General features: G+C 48.4%; 1 protein-coding gene and 1 long non-coding RNA gene across 2 annotated transcripts in view; one reads left to right on the plus strand and one right to left on the minus strand.

Moving 5' to 3' along the window:
• LOC146839540 (aldehyde dehydrogenase family 3 member B1-like) overlaps positions 1-13,307 on the minus strand; it is a 247,132-nt gene extending 233,825 nt beyond the window's left edge. Inside the window, exon 1 of the mRNA XM_085651596.1 lies at positions 13,020-13,307. The gene's annotated coding sequence lies outside the window, so the exon portion shown is untranslated. The remainder of the gene's footprint in view (positions 1-13,019) is intronic.
• LOC146839538 (uncharacterized) overlaps positions 1-15,637 on the plus strand; it is a 1,010,507-nt gene that overhangs the window by 593,568 nt on the left and 401,302 nt on the right. The gene's annotated exons all lie outside the window — the stretch shown is intronic.

Genomic DNA, 15,637 nt, shown 5'->3' on the forward strand with positions numbered 1-15,637 from the left:
GTTCTTCGTGGGTTCCGCTTGCCAAGGCTTGGTGAGTCCTAGTCCAACTTCGACGCCGCCGACAGCAAGAGCCTTCGTGGGACAGCTCGCCTCCTGGTCCTGGACGTCCTCGACGCTTCCTGGTCCTCCTGGCTGCAGCGACAAGCTTCACCTTCACCTGCAACTCTTCACGACATCGCCTGGTTCCTTCCTGGTTCCACGTGGTCACTGGCTAGTGACCTTGACTCTGTCCCCTCTGCTTGCAGGTTTCTTCTCTTCTTGATCCCAGCCTTGGGATCCACCGGACACTCTCCCCTGACTGCCTGTCAGCATCTTTCTTCAGGCATCCATAGGAGTCGACGACGAAAACGACGCATCTTCACCCCTATGCACCCGCAGCCTGTGGGCTAGGTAACTTGGGTACTCCGGTGCTCATCAGGATAGTGACTATCCTAGTGTCTAGTTTTCAAGTCTCAACTTCCTAGCTACTCCGGAAGTGTCCTAAATCTATCTATTTCTAAACTGTAACATTGCTATTGACTTTTACGCATTACGCGTGAGTGTTTCCACTCTGCACACGAATCCCGTGGGCCTCCCACTTCCTAACTAACGCTAGTGTAGGGTAGCCCCAGCGATTCCCTAGGCCTAGGCCTATTCTATTTCCGTGACAGTGGTTCTTATACCACTTATTTAGTATATGGTTTGCGTGGCCCCTAGGGCCTAACTGTATTACTTACCTGTGTGACTTACTGTATGCATTAATAAGACTGTGTTGTACTTACCTCTAAACTCATAAAGAGTGCTGAGGGTTTGCTTAGAATAAATACACTTTATTTTATATATATATCTGTTGTGGTGTCCTTTCATTTGGTATTCAAGGGATTATATATGGTATCACAGCTGGCTTCACATGCCATTCAGAGTTTAGCCTAAGACTGCTCTTGTCCATGCTACCACTAGGATAGCTGGTCTATAAGGTTGACTTTACAACCAATCACCATAAGGGTATTTGGACTGATATAAGGTGTACACTATAACTAGTGACATCATACATCAGGCCAACTTCTCACATTGGTGAGCAGCGGTTGGGATCTGAGCTTGCTGTTGTAATACCATTGTAATCTTGAGATACTAAATTGAAAGATCACACAGATATTGTCTAGGTACATATAACATAGATTATTATACTTAAGTCCTACTGGACTTTGTAGTTGTAGGTTGAAGGGAATGACACACCCTGACTACAACTACTAGAAAGGTTTAGTAGATACAACTAGTGTAGGTAGGTGCACACACCACACCCTCACTAGATCATGCCTCTGGGAGGAGATCAAGTAGATGCTCTCTCAGGAGGGGCAGGTCTGCAGAAGACCCCCTCTGGGTATGATACCTTAACATTCCAGGAGATGAGACAATTGTGTACCTCCAGAGGAATAAAACAGGGTGCAAACCCTACCCTCCTTCAGTTAAGACAACTCCTAGAGGAGTATGATGCTCAGAGGGCATCACAGGAAGGTGCCCTAGGCACAGAGGAGGGTCTACCCACCACAGAGGAGTCAGATGGGGCTTCAGATGGGGAGGTAGACAGCCAGAGCCAAGTAAAGAGACTTAGCCAGGCTAACTTAAGTTTACATGGGAGTTTGCATGGGATCCCCCCATACAGGCCCACAAGTAGACATTCACAGAGAAGCAGGAGGGACAGATCCCCTTCAAGGGAATCCATCCACTCCCATGTCTCTAACATCTCTAATGCTTCCTCTCACAGGGGAATGACTTCACCTGAGAGAAAGGAGCATGCAGCCAGAATGAGGGAGGCTAATCTGAGGATTCAGAGGGAAGAACTTGCCCTTGCCAAAGAGAAGCTTGCTCTGGCTAGAGAACAAAAGTTAAGTGGGTTAGAACCCACTGGTGGCAGCAACATTCCTAGAGATAGAGACAGGCACTATGATAATAGAAACCTGAGCAAGATTGTCCCTCCCTACAAGTGTGGGGATGACATCCACAAATGGATAACTGCTTTGGAGAGAGCTTGCAAAGTACAGCAGGTACCCCAAAGTCAGTGGGCAGCTATCTTGTGGCTCTCCTTCTCTGAGAAAGGAAGAGACAAGCTCCTCACAGTTAGTGATGAGGATGCAGATAATTACACTGTCCTGAAGAGTGCTCTGATTGATGGGTTTGGCCTAACCACTGAACAATACAGGTTGTTGTTCAGGGATACCCAGAAGACACAGACTCAGGACTGGACTGACTTTGTAGATTGTGCCACTAAGGCTCTGGAAGGCTGGCTATTGGGAAGTAAGGTTAAGGACTATACAGGATTGTATAATTTGATCATGAGAGAACAAATACTTAACAACTGTCAAAACCAGCTATTGCATCAACACCTGATTGATTCTGATCTGACTTCTCCCCAAGAATTGGGAAAGAAGGCAGATAGATGGGTCAGGACTAGAGTTAAGCAGAAAAACCAGAACCAGGGCGGTGATCAGAAAAAGGCAGACCAGAAGGGTAATGAGCAGAAACAAAAAGACCAGAAGTCTTCACCAGGCCCCCAAAAGGCTCAGGGGGAGGGTGGTTCCAAAAAGGATAAGAAGAAAGAAGGCCAAAAGAAACCATGGTGCAACTATTGTAAGTCTACCTCACATTGGTTTAGTGAGTGCACCAAAAAGGATAAGCCCCCAGCCACCATTGCCCCTAAGGCAACTGTACCCCCTAGTTCAGCTGTAAGTGGTGGTTCCCAGCAAAAGGGTGTAGTAGGGTTAACCCTGGGAACTGAGGAGGATTCTGGCCTAGTCAGAGTACCTACTCAGGCTGTCCTGATCTGTGATGGGGACTTAGCTTTGTCCTCTACTGTAGGCCCCAGTAACCTGGGCAAGTACAGACAGACACCTTTTATCAACCAAAGAATGGCTCAGGCCTACAGGGACACTGGGGCTAGTGTCACAATGGTGACACCTGCTTTTGTGGACCCTGGACAGATCATACTAGGTGAGAATTACCTAGTGACCAATGCTAGCAATGCCACTACCTCCCATAGTGTGGCTATTGTTAACTTCTCCTGGGGAGGGGTAACTGGCCTCAAGAAAGTTGTTGTTAGTTCAGACCTTCCTGTAGAGTGTTTACTGGGCAATGATCTTGAAACTTCAGTTTGGTCTGAAGTGGAGTATAGGACCCATGCAGAAATGCTGGGGATAGATGCACATGTCCTTGCTGTGACCAGGTCACAGGCCAAAAAGTGCAACACTGAACAAGTGCTGGATCCTGAAACTATGGACCAGTCACAATCCAAGAGAAAGAGCAGTAGGGTTAAGGCTGTGCCTTCCCCCCTGCCTCAGGTGGTGGATCAGCCCTCCCAGGAGGATGGTTCTGAGAGCCCTGAAGGAACTGTCCTAGAAGAACTTGAACCTGATCAGGTTGAGTTTCTTGGGACAGGGGGACCTTCCAGGGCAGATCTGAGGCAGGCTCAATTAGACTGCCCCTCTCTTGAACCCCTCAGACAGCTGGCTGCTGCTGAGGCTGCAGGGAATGCTCAAGGTACCCATAGAGTGTATTGGGATGAAGGGCTACTGTACTCAGAGGCTAGAGACCCCAAGCCTGGTGCATCCAGGAGGTTGGTCATACCACTGAAGTTCAGAGGCTTCCTTCTAACCTTGGCCCATGATATTCCCCTTGCAGGACATTTAGGCCAGAACAAGACTTGGGACAGGCTTGTCCCTCACTTTCACTGGCCCCATATGTCAGAAGATACTAAGGAGTTTTGTCGCTCCTGTGTCACCTGCCAAGCCAGTGGCAAATCAGGTGGCACCACAAAGGCCCCCCTCATACCACTACCTGTGGTGGGGGTCCCCTTTGAAAGAGTGGGCATAGATATTGTAGGACCAATGGACCCACAAACAGCATCTGGGCACAGATTCATACTGGTGATAGTGGACCATGCCACCAGGTACCCAGAAGCAATTCCCCTGAGGACCACAACAGCTCCTGTTGTGGCAAGGGCCCTGCTTGGAGTATTCTCCAGAGTGGGCTTTCCAAAGGAGGTCATTTCTGACAGAGGTGCCAACTTTATGTCAGGATACTTGACTGCAATGTGGAAGGAGTGTGGTGTTAACTATAAGTTCACCACACCCTATCACCCACAGTGCAATGGGCTTGTTGAGAGATTCAACAAGACCCTAAAGGGAATGATAAAAGGATTACCAGACAAGCTTAGGCGAAGATGGGACATCCTTTTACCCTGCCTTCTGTTTGCTTACAGAGAGGTCCCACAAAAGGGGGTTGGCTACAGCCCTTTTGAGCTTTTGTTTGGGCATCCTGTAAGAGGACCCCTGTGTTTGGTGAAGGAAGGATGGGAGAGACCTCTCAGACAACCAAAACTAGACATAGTGGATTATGTACTTGGTCTCCGCTCCAGGATGGCAGAGTATATGAAGAAGGCTTCTAAAAACCTTGAGGCAAGCCAAGAACTCCAAAAAGCTTGGCATGACCAAAAGGCTGTACTGACTGTTTACCAGCCAGGACAGAAAGTGTGGGTGTTGGAGCCAGTGGCCCCAGCAGCACTCCAAGACAAATGGTCTGGACCCCACACTATTGTTGAGAAAAAGGGAGAAGTCACCTACTTGGTGGACCTTGGGACTCCCAGAAGCCCCCACAGGGTGCTTCATGTCAACAGATTGAAGGCATATGTTGACAGGGCAGACATGGGGCTACTCATGGCTACAGATGAGGGGCAGGAGGAAGAGAGTGACCCTCTCCCAGACCTGTTGACTCAGAACCCTGATGATGGCTCAGTTGATGGTGTGGTCTTTTCTGACAGCCTCACTGTCCATCAGCAACAGGACTGCAGACAAGTTCTGCAGGCCTACAGACATATGTTCTCTCTGACCCCAAGTCAGACAAACTGGTGCACCCATGAGGTGGACACTGGTGACAGTCTGCCTGTGAAGAGTAAAATCTACAGGCAACCTGACCATGTCAGGGACTGCATAAAAGTTGAGGTACAAAAGATGTTGGAGCTGGGAGTCATTGAACCTTCAGAGAGCCCTTGGGCTAGTCCTGTAGTCCTTGTGCCAAAACCTCACACCCAAGATGGTAAGAGAGAGATGAGGTTTTGCGTGGATTACAGAGGTCTCAATGCTGTCACTAGGACAGATGCCCACCCAATACCTAGGGCAGATGAGCTCATTGACAGACTGGCAGCTGCTAAGTTTTTGAGCACATTTGACCTAACAGCAGGCTACTGGCAAATCAGACTAGCTGAGAGTGCAAAGGCCAAAACTGCTTTCTCGACCCCAGGAGGACATTATCAATTTGTGGTAATGCCCTTTGGTTTGAAGAATGCACCTGCCACTTTCCAAAGGCTGGTGAATCAAGTCCTTACTGGGTTGGATGATTATTGTGAAGCTTATCTTGATGATATTGCTGTCTTTAGCTCCACCTGGGAGGATCACCTGGTCCACCTGAGGAATGTTTTAGAGGCCCTGCAAAAGGCAGGCCTCACTATCAAGGCCACTAAGTGCCAGATAGGGCAGAGCAAGGTTGTATACCTGGGCCACCTAGTTGGTGGGGGTCAGGTTCAACCACTGGAGAGCAAGATCCAGACCATAAAGGACTGGGCTCCTCCAACTACCCAGACTCAGGTCAGAGCTTTCTTGGGCCTGTCTGGGTACTACAGAAAGTTTGTTAAGAACTATGGGTCCATAGTGACACCACTTAATGACTTGACCTCCAAGAAGATGCCAAAGAAAGTTCAGTGGACAGCAAGCTGTCAAAAAGCATTTGATGACCTGAAGCAGGCCATGTGCAGTGCACCTATTCTGAAAAGTCCAGACTACTCCAAAGAGTTCATTGTCCAGACAGATGCTTCTGAGTTAGGTGTGGGAGCTGTTCTTTCACAACTGAATGTAGATGGTCAAGACCAGCCCATTGCTTTTATAAGTAGAAGGCTGACCCCTAGAGAGAAACGTTGGTCAGCTATTGAGAGGGAGGCCTTTGCTGTGGTTTGGGCCCTGAAGAAGCTGAGGCCATACTTGTTTGGCACTCACTTCAAGATTCAGACAGACCATAAGCCCCTCTTGTGGCTAAATCAGATGAAGGGTGAAAATCCCAAACTTCTTAGGTGGTCCATTTCCCTACAGGGGATGGACTTCACAGTGGAACATAGACCTGGGACTGACCATGCCAATGCAGATGGACTCTCCAGATATTTCCACTTAGAACATGAAGACTCAACTGGTCAAGGTTAGTTTAATGTCCCTAAGTTTGGGGGGGGGTTGTGTAGGAGAGTAGGGTCTGCTTTCTATGTTCACCCCCACTTTTTGCTTTTGCTTTACTGGTTTTCGACTTAGATGTGGCTGTGGGCCTGCTAATCAGACCCACAGCCCTGCTGTTCTCTCTCTAAATTAATACTATGTACTTTAGGTGCAGAACCCATTTGGATAGGATCACCTTATTGGCCCCTGTACAGTGTACCCTAGGTACCCAGGGCATAGGTGTACCCTAGGCCTACCAGGGGCTGCAGCATGTATTGTGCCACCCCTGGCCTGGCCTTCCATTTTGACACAACTGGCTGATCACTCAGCTGGGGCAAGGTCGTGTAATCACCCCTTGCTTAGGTGTAGTATTCCTATGCCTAACTTACATATAGACACATGTGTACCTATCAGTCACTCCTATGGCAGGCCTTGACAATCCTGGAGGCAGAGTGCTTGGTAACATGTGAGATGGTGCTCTAGCATGAGCTGAGCCTGTCTGCAGCTTTCGGAACCATGTCCTTATAGCTGTTCTATGATATAGCCTACCATATACTCTTAAAGTGCCTTATAATCTTAGACGGTTATGGTAACTATGGTTTGGCTTTATCAAAGCATGTCGTGTAAGGTGTCTAACACTCGGGAATAATACCCCCATGCCATTTCTGGACATGAGAATATTATTCCCCCCTTCTAGAGGGAAAGACATGTTAAAATCATACTTCAACTGTTAGCCTCTGACCAAAGCCTCAGCATCACAAAATGGATGCTGCTGCCACGACACAAGTCTGACCTCCTGCTGCTGGGAGTGATCCCAGCCAGGGAGGCCTGGACAATAGGTTTCCTGCTTGGGGAGGTGCTAGCACCTCCCCAGACAGCCTTTAGTGTATTGGGGCAGGGTGGGCTGAAAGGAATGAGACATGCCTGGGGCACACAAGGTGTTCCTTGCATAGTCCAGTTCAAACCGGCGCTGGGGCACTCCAGCCCCAGCTCTGGCGCGAAACTGGACAAAGGGAAGTGGGTGTAACCACCCCCTCCCAGGTCCCACCCATAAGGCGTGACCTAGCAGGTATCCCAGCCCCCCAGATTAGTATAAGAGTGGGAGTTGGGCCTCAAGACTTTAGATTATCCTGAACCTGCAAAACTGAACAGAAACTCTGGACCTTCGACATTCGACGAAAGAAGAAGACTGAAGAATCTCCCTTGTAGCCAAGGAGTGGCTACCCTGTGCAAACAGGCACCATCAAGTGACTACCCTTTGCTTTGTGAAACGTTCGACGAGGAACCGACTGCAGAGCCCGACCAGAGCCTTGATTTCCAGACTTCTCCGACCCTCATCCACATCTGCAGCAGAGCTGAGATCCGTGGAGGCGACGAGCGACGTGGGACCGGCTACCTGGGAAAAGTGGCTAGTAACTTACAGCGCAGCTTCTGAGGTACCCTCGAAGTTGTGCACCGGGGATTGAGAAGCCCCAACCCCAAGCACCATCTGCACCGAAGACCAGCCCCCCACACTCCACGAGTCCTGCGTGGGGCCCTTCAGCATTTTCCTGCTTGCCGCGTCTGTCCGGTTGCTTGCCCGCTGGCTAGTGGCCTCTGTGACGACGCTCCCTGAAATCTTCTGCGCTGGTTTGGCTCCTCCAGACTGGCTCCCGCTTCTCTGCAAAGAAGAAGCACCCCAGACCTTCCTGGTCTGCACCAGAAGCAAGTCCCTTGTTCTTCGTGGGTTCCGCTTGCCAAGGCTTGGTGAGTCCTAGTCCAACTTCGACGCCGCCAACAGCAAGAGCCTTCGTGGGACAGCTCGCCTCCTGGTCCTGGACGTCCTCGACGCTTCCTGGTCCTCCTGGCTGCAGCGACAAGCTTCACCTTCACCTGCAACTCTTCACGACATCGCCTGGTTCCTTCCTGGTTCCACGTGGTCACTGGCTAGTGACCTTGACTCTGTCCCCTCTGCTTGCAGGTTTCTTCTCTTCTTGATCCCAGCCTTGGGATCCACCGGACACTCTCCCCTGACTGCCTGTCAGCATCTTTCTTCAGGCATCCATAGGAGTCGACGACGAAAACGACGCATCTTCACCCCTATGCACCCGCAGCCTGTGGGCTAGGTAACTTGGGTACTCCGGTGCTCATCAGGATAGTGACTATCCTAGTGTCTAGTTTTCAAGTCTCAACTTCCTAGCTACTCCGGAAGTGTCCTAAATCTATCTATTTCTAAACTGTAACATTGCTATTGACTTTTACGCATTACGCGTGAGTGTTTCCACTCTGCACACGAATCCCGTGGGCCTCCCACTTCCTAACTAACGCTAGTGTAGGGTAGCCCCAGCGATTCCCTAGGCCTAGGCCTATTCTATCTCCGTGACAGTGGTTCTTATACCACTTATTTAGTATATGGTTTGCGTGGCCCCTAGGGCCTAACTGTATTACTTACCTGTGTGACTTACTGTATGCATTAATAAGACTGTGTTGTACTTACCTCTAAACTCATAAAGAGTGCTGAGGGTTTGCTTAGAATAAATACACTTTATTTTATATATATATCTGTTGTGGTGTCCTTTCATTTGGTATTCAAGGGATTATATATGGTATCACAGCTGGCTTCACATGCCATTCAGAGTTTAGCCTAAGACTGCTCTTGTCCATGCTACCACTAGGATAGCTGGTCTATAAGGTTGACTTTACAACCAATCACCATAAGGGTATTTGGACTGATATAAGGTGTACACTATAACTAGTGACATCATACATCAGGCCAACTTCTCACAACTGCGAACAAGGATTGTCCCTGAAGCAGAGGCGCGTGTAGACGCTGCAAAAACAGACAGGCGAAGTACCTTGAATCCAGTACTTGTTTCGTGTATTTTTTAGGGCTGTGCTAGTATTTTTTTCAGGCGGTGCGTTTGCTTGCCAATATGGTGAACATTCTTCCCAGGTGCGCTAGTCATCAGAATTTTAACCTGCTGCTATTGTCACTTTGAATTTGAATCTGTCTGTGTTTTAAACTTACTTAAAGACCAAACAAATAGTTTTTATTTCAATATAGTGGTTAGATTTAGATATATATTAATAGAATTCATATGCTAATGCATTTGTTTTAGCTCAGGAATCACGAGCTCTAACACCTTCCAGAATAATATGTTAAGTGTATTTCAACAGGACACGCGAGCCCCCTGGTGAAAAGGACATCTTTGGGTTTTAGAGCAGAGAAAGGCTTAGGACGCAGACATCTCGGCTCTGATGGCTATGGCCAGGACCAGCTTTGGGGCGGTTCCAAAATAATATTATGGGTTTATATGCACCTGCTGCAGACATCCTTTTGGGTCAGCAGTTTTCAGGGAACAAATGTCAACATAACTCTGGTGATTAATGTTCTTGCTGAATTGAAAGATTGGAGTTTTGTCTAGTGGAAGTTTTGATTCATCATAAGATAGTGCGAAGGGTTAATATCCCTGCTGCAAAGAACGTGTACGAAACAGAAGACAAAACTGTAACGTATGTGCAGGGCTGACTTGTCGCACAGTTGTGATATTGGACGCCGCCATTATTATTGGGGAGTGTGCACTCTAGTCCCACATGTGTAAAAGCCTGCACGTGTTCTTTGATTACCTAAAATATAGAAAACCTTGCTAACAATACAAGCTTTGATTTCTGTGACCATTTAATGGAAACTGTTCTAATTTCCAAGTTCAGCTTTAGAGATCCTGTATAATGACCTATGAAATATAGAACAATTACGCCTGTTCACGTGTTCCTTCTTTCCTTTACAGTACTGGCACAAAGGATGTTTCCACTGCGAAGTCTGCAAAATCAGGGCCGGACTGGCCATAGCGGGCACCGGGCAATCCCCCGGTGTGCCGCACGGGTGAGGGCCGGTTTTGGGCCCCGGGGGGCCGTTTTTGTTACAGGGCCTTTTTTGCAGCGTAGCTGCAAAATCGTCCGGGTAACAAAATCGTCCAAAAACCGGCCCTGGCAAAGAGCTCGGTGGCACCCCCAACCCCACCCGGCGGCCGGCCGAGCACTTTGTCAGGGCCGGTTTTGGTTCCCAGTCCGGCCCTGTGCAAAATGATTTAAACATGAACTTCTACAAAGAATACGAGAAGAAGCCGTACTGTAATGCGTAAGTACAGGGGGTGCCAAATGAGAGGTGTGGCAGAAATATGCAGAGAACAACTGGTTCAGCCAGACTCTTATCGTAAACTCGCAGAGTGCTGTTGCGAAACGTTGGCCTGCACTGTTGTGTAGGTGTGGTGGTAGAGTCTTCTGCAAGCATGTGTTGTCTTGTCCTCATTTAATTTGTGGGAGATAATAGCATTTGTCTTGGCTGGTGTAGTGTTTAATTGCAGCACTTTTGTGTGGCCATCAACGCCCACAGCACTACCTGGTTTGATCGGCTGTGCCAGTCAACAGCTGCTCTCTGTTATTTCTCATTCCCAGTTTCACAACACATTGGTGTTTGTCAAACGATGCAGTAATTGCGACACACCACCACTTCTTATGAATGGTATGTATTAGGTGTCCAGAAACGATCATGCAAAGATAAAAAGGGAATCGGGAACACCTGAATAGCACAGACATGGCCATTGGTGCAACAGGTGCAGTGGCACCCGGGCCACAAACCCCTAAGGGGCCCATTGAGCCCTTAATAGATATGTCCCTTGTTCCTAAATAAATATACGTTTAAACTCTATCAAGATTCAAGCACCTGGTCGGCAGGTAGAGTAAACTGTAGACCGACTTCTACCTTAAGTTCTGGCCCCATCTCTTGTAAGCCCCTCCTATGAGTTATGCCTTGGCTGGCGGTGCCCTCTCTAGAAGCATCCCCTCTCCATCACATCACACCTGGAATCCAGGGCCCTACGTGGAACTGAGCCATAACCACTCGCCACCTCTCAAGGGATGAACGGATTTTGAACCTCACGCGGGCTAATGTATGTTCACAAATAAACATACATGCCTATGTAATCATATACATATTTATAGATACTTATGCATGCATGAATAATAATAAAATTAGAATTTTCCTTGCAGCCAGCACAGTGGAAGGGAAATAGTTCTTCTGTTTATATTTTTACTTTCAAACTAACCTATAACACTTGGGTCTAACAACCTTCCCATTTTCTCACAAATCCATGGTCCACTGAGGTGTTTTTTCGGGCTCACCATTAAAAAGTGGTTCTGATGGGTTTCGGCCTGCCATATGATTAACACTTCACTTATCTAATCTTATTCATCTGATACTAAACACAGTATATTAATATATTTATAATAGCAACTACACCACTAAACTCATTAATATGCCGATACCAATTGGCATTGCCAATGCTTGTTGACTTTAGATGGGAAAAAAGTTTTTAAAACTAAACTCAATTTAAATAGTTTTGTGAACACACATGCTTTTCAGCAACTGTACTTATTTCTGTAATAGCAATCACCAGATGACTTGTATTTGACTTTTAATTACCTTGATATCTGTTTTTAACTTGAATTGCAATATAATGTGAGCTTAACAATATTTTACTTTTGTATGGTGTCAAGACCCAGAGCACTAACCTGGTGCTTCTCCTGAAGGAACGACACGTATCCTCAGCTGGGGTCAACAGACGACTCAGCTTCTACACCCCCACCCGCCAGCTTCGCTCCACCGACCTCCCCCTCGCCACAGTCCCCCGCATCCGAAGAGCGACCTCCGGCAGCAGATCGTTCTCCCACCTCGCCGCCAAGACCTGGAACACCCCCCCATCCACCTACGGCAGACCCAAGACCTGCTGACCTTCAGAATACTCCTCAAGACCTGGTCTTCGAGCAGTAGCAGCATTCTCCCCCTCAGCCTTCCCCCCCCCCCTCCCCCCCCCCCGCCAGCGCTTTGAGACCCTCACGGGTTAGTAGTGCGCTTTACAAATGCTATGATTGATTGATTGATCCCCAAATCCTCCCTCAGACTGACTTACAGTGTGGAATGTTGCACCTCGGTACAGACCAGTCAGGTAGGGCAGAGGGGTAGTGGGATGAGGGATACAGAGAAGTGGAGTGGGTTCGTCACAGGCTCTCAGTCCTTCCCTCAAGCTCCTCGGCCTCACTCTTCTTCTCGCCTGCCTCGTCGCCATGATGTATGGATGAGTGGGGAATAAACACAACTGAGCGCCTCCTCGTTAGCCTCTCACTTCCCAGGAAACTCACTCGTTTCTGCCTGATTCTGCCGGATCTTTTCTTCGTACCCGACACTGTCTGTTCCCCACTTTATTCCTGGCTCTTGAAATTCTATAATATATTTCGCTAGAAAGGAGAATTCACACATTCGTTGATGTCTTATAGTTCATACACTATTTGAATTCCTTTGCATGTTCAAAATGATCTGTTAATTTACAGTTGCCATTTACCAACTGAAGTGCCTTTGCCTTTAAAAAGAACTGCTTTAACTGCTCGAGACAGGATTTGTGACTCCTCTTAGCAGTTAATGTTAACATTATCTTATTGAACACAAATGTTTACGTGTCCATAAATCTTTACTTGCATAGTGTCCTTTTCTGCACATCCGTTCTACATTTTCACTTCACCATAAATGTCTTTGACTTTGATAAGTTAACATTAACATAAATATTACACTTTAGCAAAGTCCTTTTGTTCTTCTGAAATTCCTCGGATTAAAAACCAGACACTGTTTTATCATAACTTGTTTTCTGCAATGAGCTGCAACTGTTTCCTGACTTTTTTCCCCCCTTTCACGGCTTCAGACGGGATCGGAGAATAAAGTCTACGCTACACGTGAGTATTTTACTCTGCGCCGCATCTTACCTACAGGCTTGATTCTGCTCTGAAGTCTTATTGTTTGCTTTTAATATTCTCCTGTTGCAGGTCAGGGAAGTCGGCTTTTCAATGCTAGAGTCTTCAGGGCGCTGCACACAAGCAGGTAGGTGCTTCAGGGCGCTGCACACAGGGAGACAGGTGCTTCAGGGCGCTGCACACAAGCAGGCAGGTGCTTCAGGGCGCTGCACACAGGGAGACAGGTGCTTCGAAGCCCTTCGGAAGATGCGATAATCAGCGCCAGCAGCTCCTGCCTCCTCCACAAACTGGATTACAAGCGAGAGGGAGTCCTTGAGCCAGGCTTAAATACCTTAGCCATGCCCAGGATGGGGTTGAGCTTGGGCGTGGCTTGAATATCATAGCCATGCCCCAGACAGCGGGTGAGCCTGGGCGTGGCTCGAATACCATCGCCATGCCCAGGATGGGGGTGAGCTTGGGCGTGGCTTGAATACCATAGCCAAGCCCAGGATGGGGGTGAGCTTGGGGGTGACATGAATACCATAGCCATGCCCTAGACAGCGGATGAGCCTGGGGGTGGCTTGAATACCTTAGGCATGCCCAGGATGGGGTGAGCTTGGGCGTGGCTTGAATACCATAGCCATGCCCAGGATGGGGGTGAGCTTGGGCGTGGCTCGAATACCATAGCCATGCCCAGGCTGGGGGTGAGCTTGGGCGTGGCTTGAATACCATAGCCATGCCCAGGCTGGGGGTGAGCTTGGGCGTGGCTCGAATACCATAGCCATGCCCAGGATGGGGTAAGCTTGGGCGTGGCTTGAATACCATAGCCATGCCCAGGCTGGGGGTGAGCTTGGGCGTGGCTTGAATACCATAGCCATGCCCAGGATGGGGTGAGCTTGGACGTGGCTTGAATACCATAGCCAAGCCCAGGATGGGGGTGAGCTTGGGCGTGGCTTGAATATCATAGCCATGCCCCAGACAGCGGGTGAGCCTGGGCGTGGCTCGAATACCATCGCCATGCCCAGGATGGGGGTGAGCTTGGGCGTGGCTTGAATACCTCAGCCATGCCCAGGATGGGGGTGAGCTTGGGCGTGGCTTGAATACCATAGCCATGCCCCAGACAGCGGGTGAGCCTGGGTGTGGCTTGAATATCATAGCCATGCCCGAGACGCGGGTGAGCCTGGGTGTGGCTTGAATACCATAGCCATGCCCAGGCTGGGGGTGAGCTTGGGCGTGGCTTGAATACCATAGCCATGCCCTAGACAGCGGGTGAGCTTGGGCGTGGCTTGAATACCTTAGGCATGCCCCAGACAGTGGGTGAGCCTGGGCGTGGCTTGAATACCATAGCCATGCCCAGGCTGGGGGTGAGCTTGGGCGTGGCTTGAATACCATAGCCATGCCCAGGATGGGGGTGAGCCTGGGGGTGGCTTGAATACCTTAGGCATGCCCAGGATGGGGGTGAGCCTGGGGGTGGCTTGAATACCTTAGGCATGCCCAGGATGGGGGTGAGCTTGGGCGTGGCTTGAATATCATAGCCATGCCCCAGACAGCGGGTGAGCCTGGGTGTGGCTTGAATACCATAGCCATGCCCAGGCTGGGGGTGAGCTTGGGCGTGGCTTGAATACCATAGCCATGCCCCAGATGGACGCCAAGCCCCTTTGATATCTAACTCTAGTGAGATTTGCCTCTTACTATAAACACCAGCACCGCCGTCTAAAGAAGTGTTCTCACAAGTCTTGTAGGTGCAAAATGTTATGTAAAAGCAGCGCACTCCATCGCCTAAACACTTCATCACCATCAAGAGGTGCTATAATCGGTCATCATAAAAAACCATAGAAACGCATATGAAATGCATCAAGTAAAACAAAAAAAACCACCCTAGATAAAAAATGATCTCAATATACATATAAAATCACATTTCATACAGCAATTAGTCCCCCGTTGAGTTTCTAAATCTCACTGCAGCTGCTGACAAGCATTAAAAATGCAATAGGTCTCGCCTTTTATTAAGTTAAAGCCGTTTGCTTAGCTATACAATACCATTAGCAAAGCAAATGACTTTTACTTAATCAAAGGCGAGACCTATTGCATTTTCAGTGCTTGTTCATTTCGGTGTCTACATGTCAATGGTTAGATAGTTTCCTCTGCTGAGTAAGAGAGTTACAATGGGCTGGAAGACAAGAAAGAATGCAACAGCGAGAGAAGTGAAGGAGGAGATATGGAGAGGTAGAGACAGGAGAGGCGGACAGATATGTGAAGCATGGACAGAAAGAAAGGAGGGAAAGATTTTTTAGCCGGAAAGCTACTAAGGCGAAGAAAGAAGAGATAGGTAGAGAAAGAGAGGTAGAGAGATGTGTACTGTTCTAGAGTGAATTAAGAAAGTGTAACAGGTAGAAAAAGCTAAAGATAGAAGGAAACATAGCTAGGAGGTGAGTGGGGGAGTAGAAAGTGTGGGGAGCTAGAGAGAGATGTAAGGTACAGACATACGTCAGAGCTATAGATCGATAGGTAGATGTGAGTTTGTGAGAGAATTATAAAAAAATGCAATATAGAGAGAGTTGACATAAAAGGGTAAAATGAGTAGTGAGGTAAAGAGAGAGCGGTCAGGTAAAGTGAGTGGTGAGGCATGAAGAAAGGTAGAGTGGGAAGGG

Source organism: Triturus cristatus, chromosome 4_1 (genome assembly GCF_964204655.1).
Source record: "Triturus cristatus chromosome 4_1, aTriCri1.1, whole genome shotgun sequence".
In the NCBI taxonomy this organism is placed as follows: domain Eukaryota; kingdom Metazoa; phylum Chordata; class Amphibia; order Caudata; family Salamandridae; genus Triturus; species Triturus cristatus.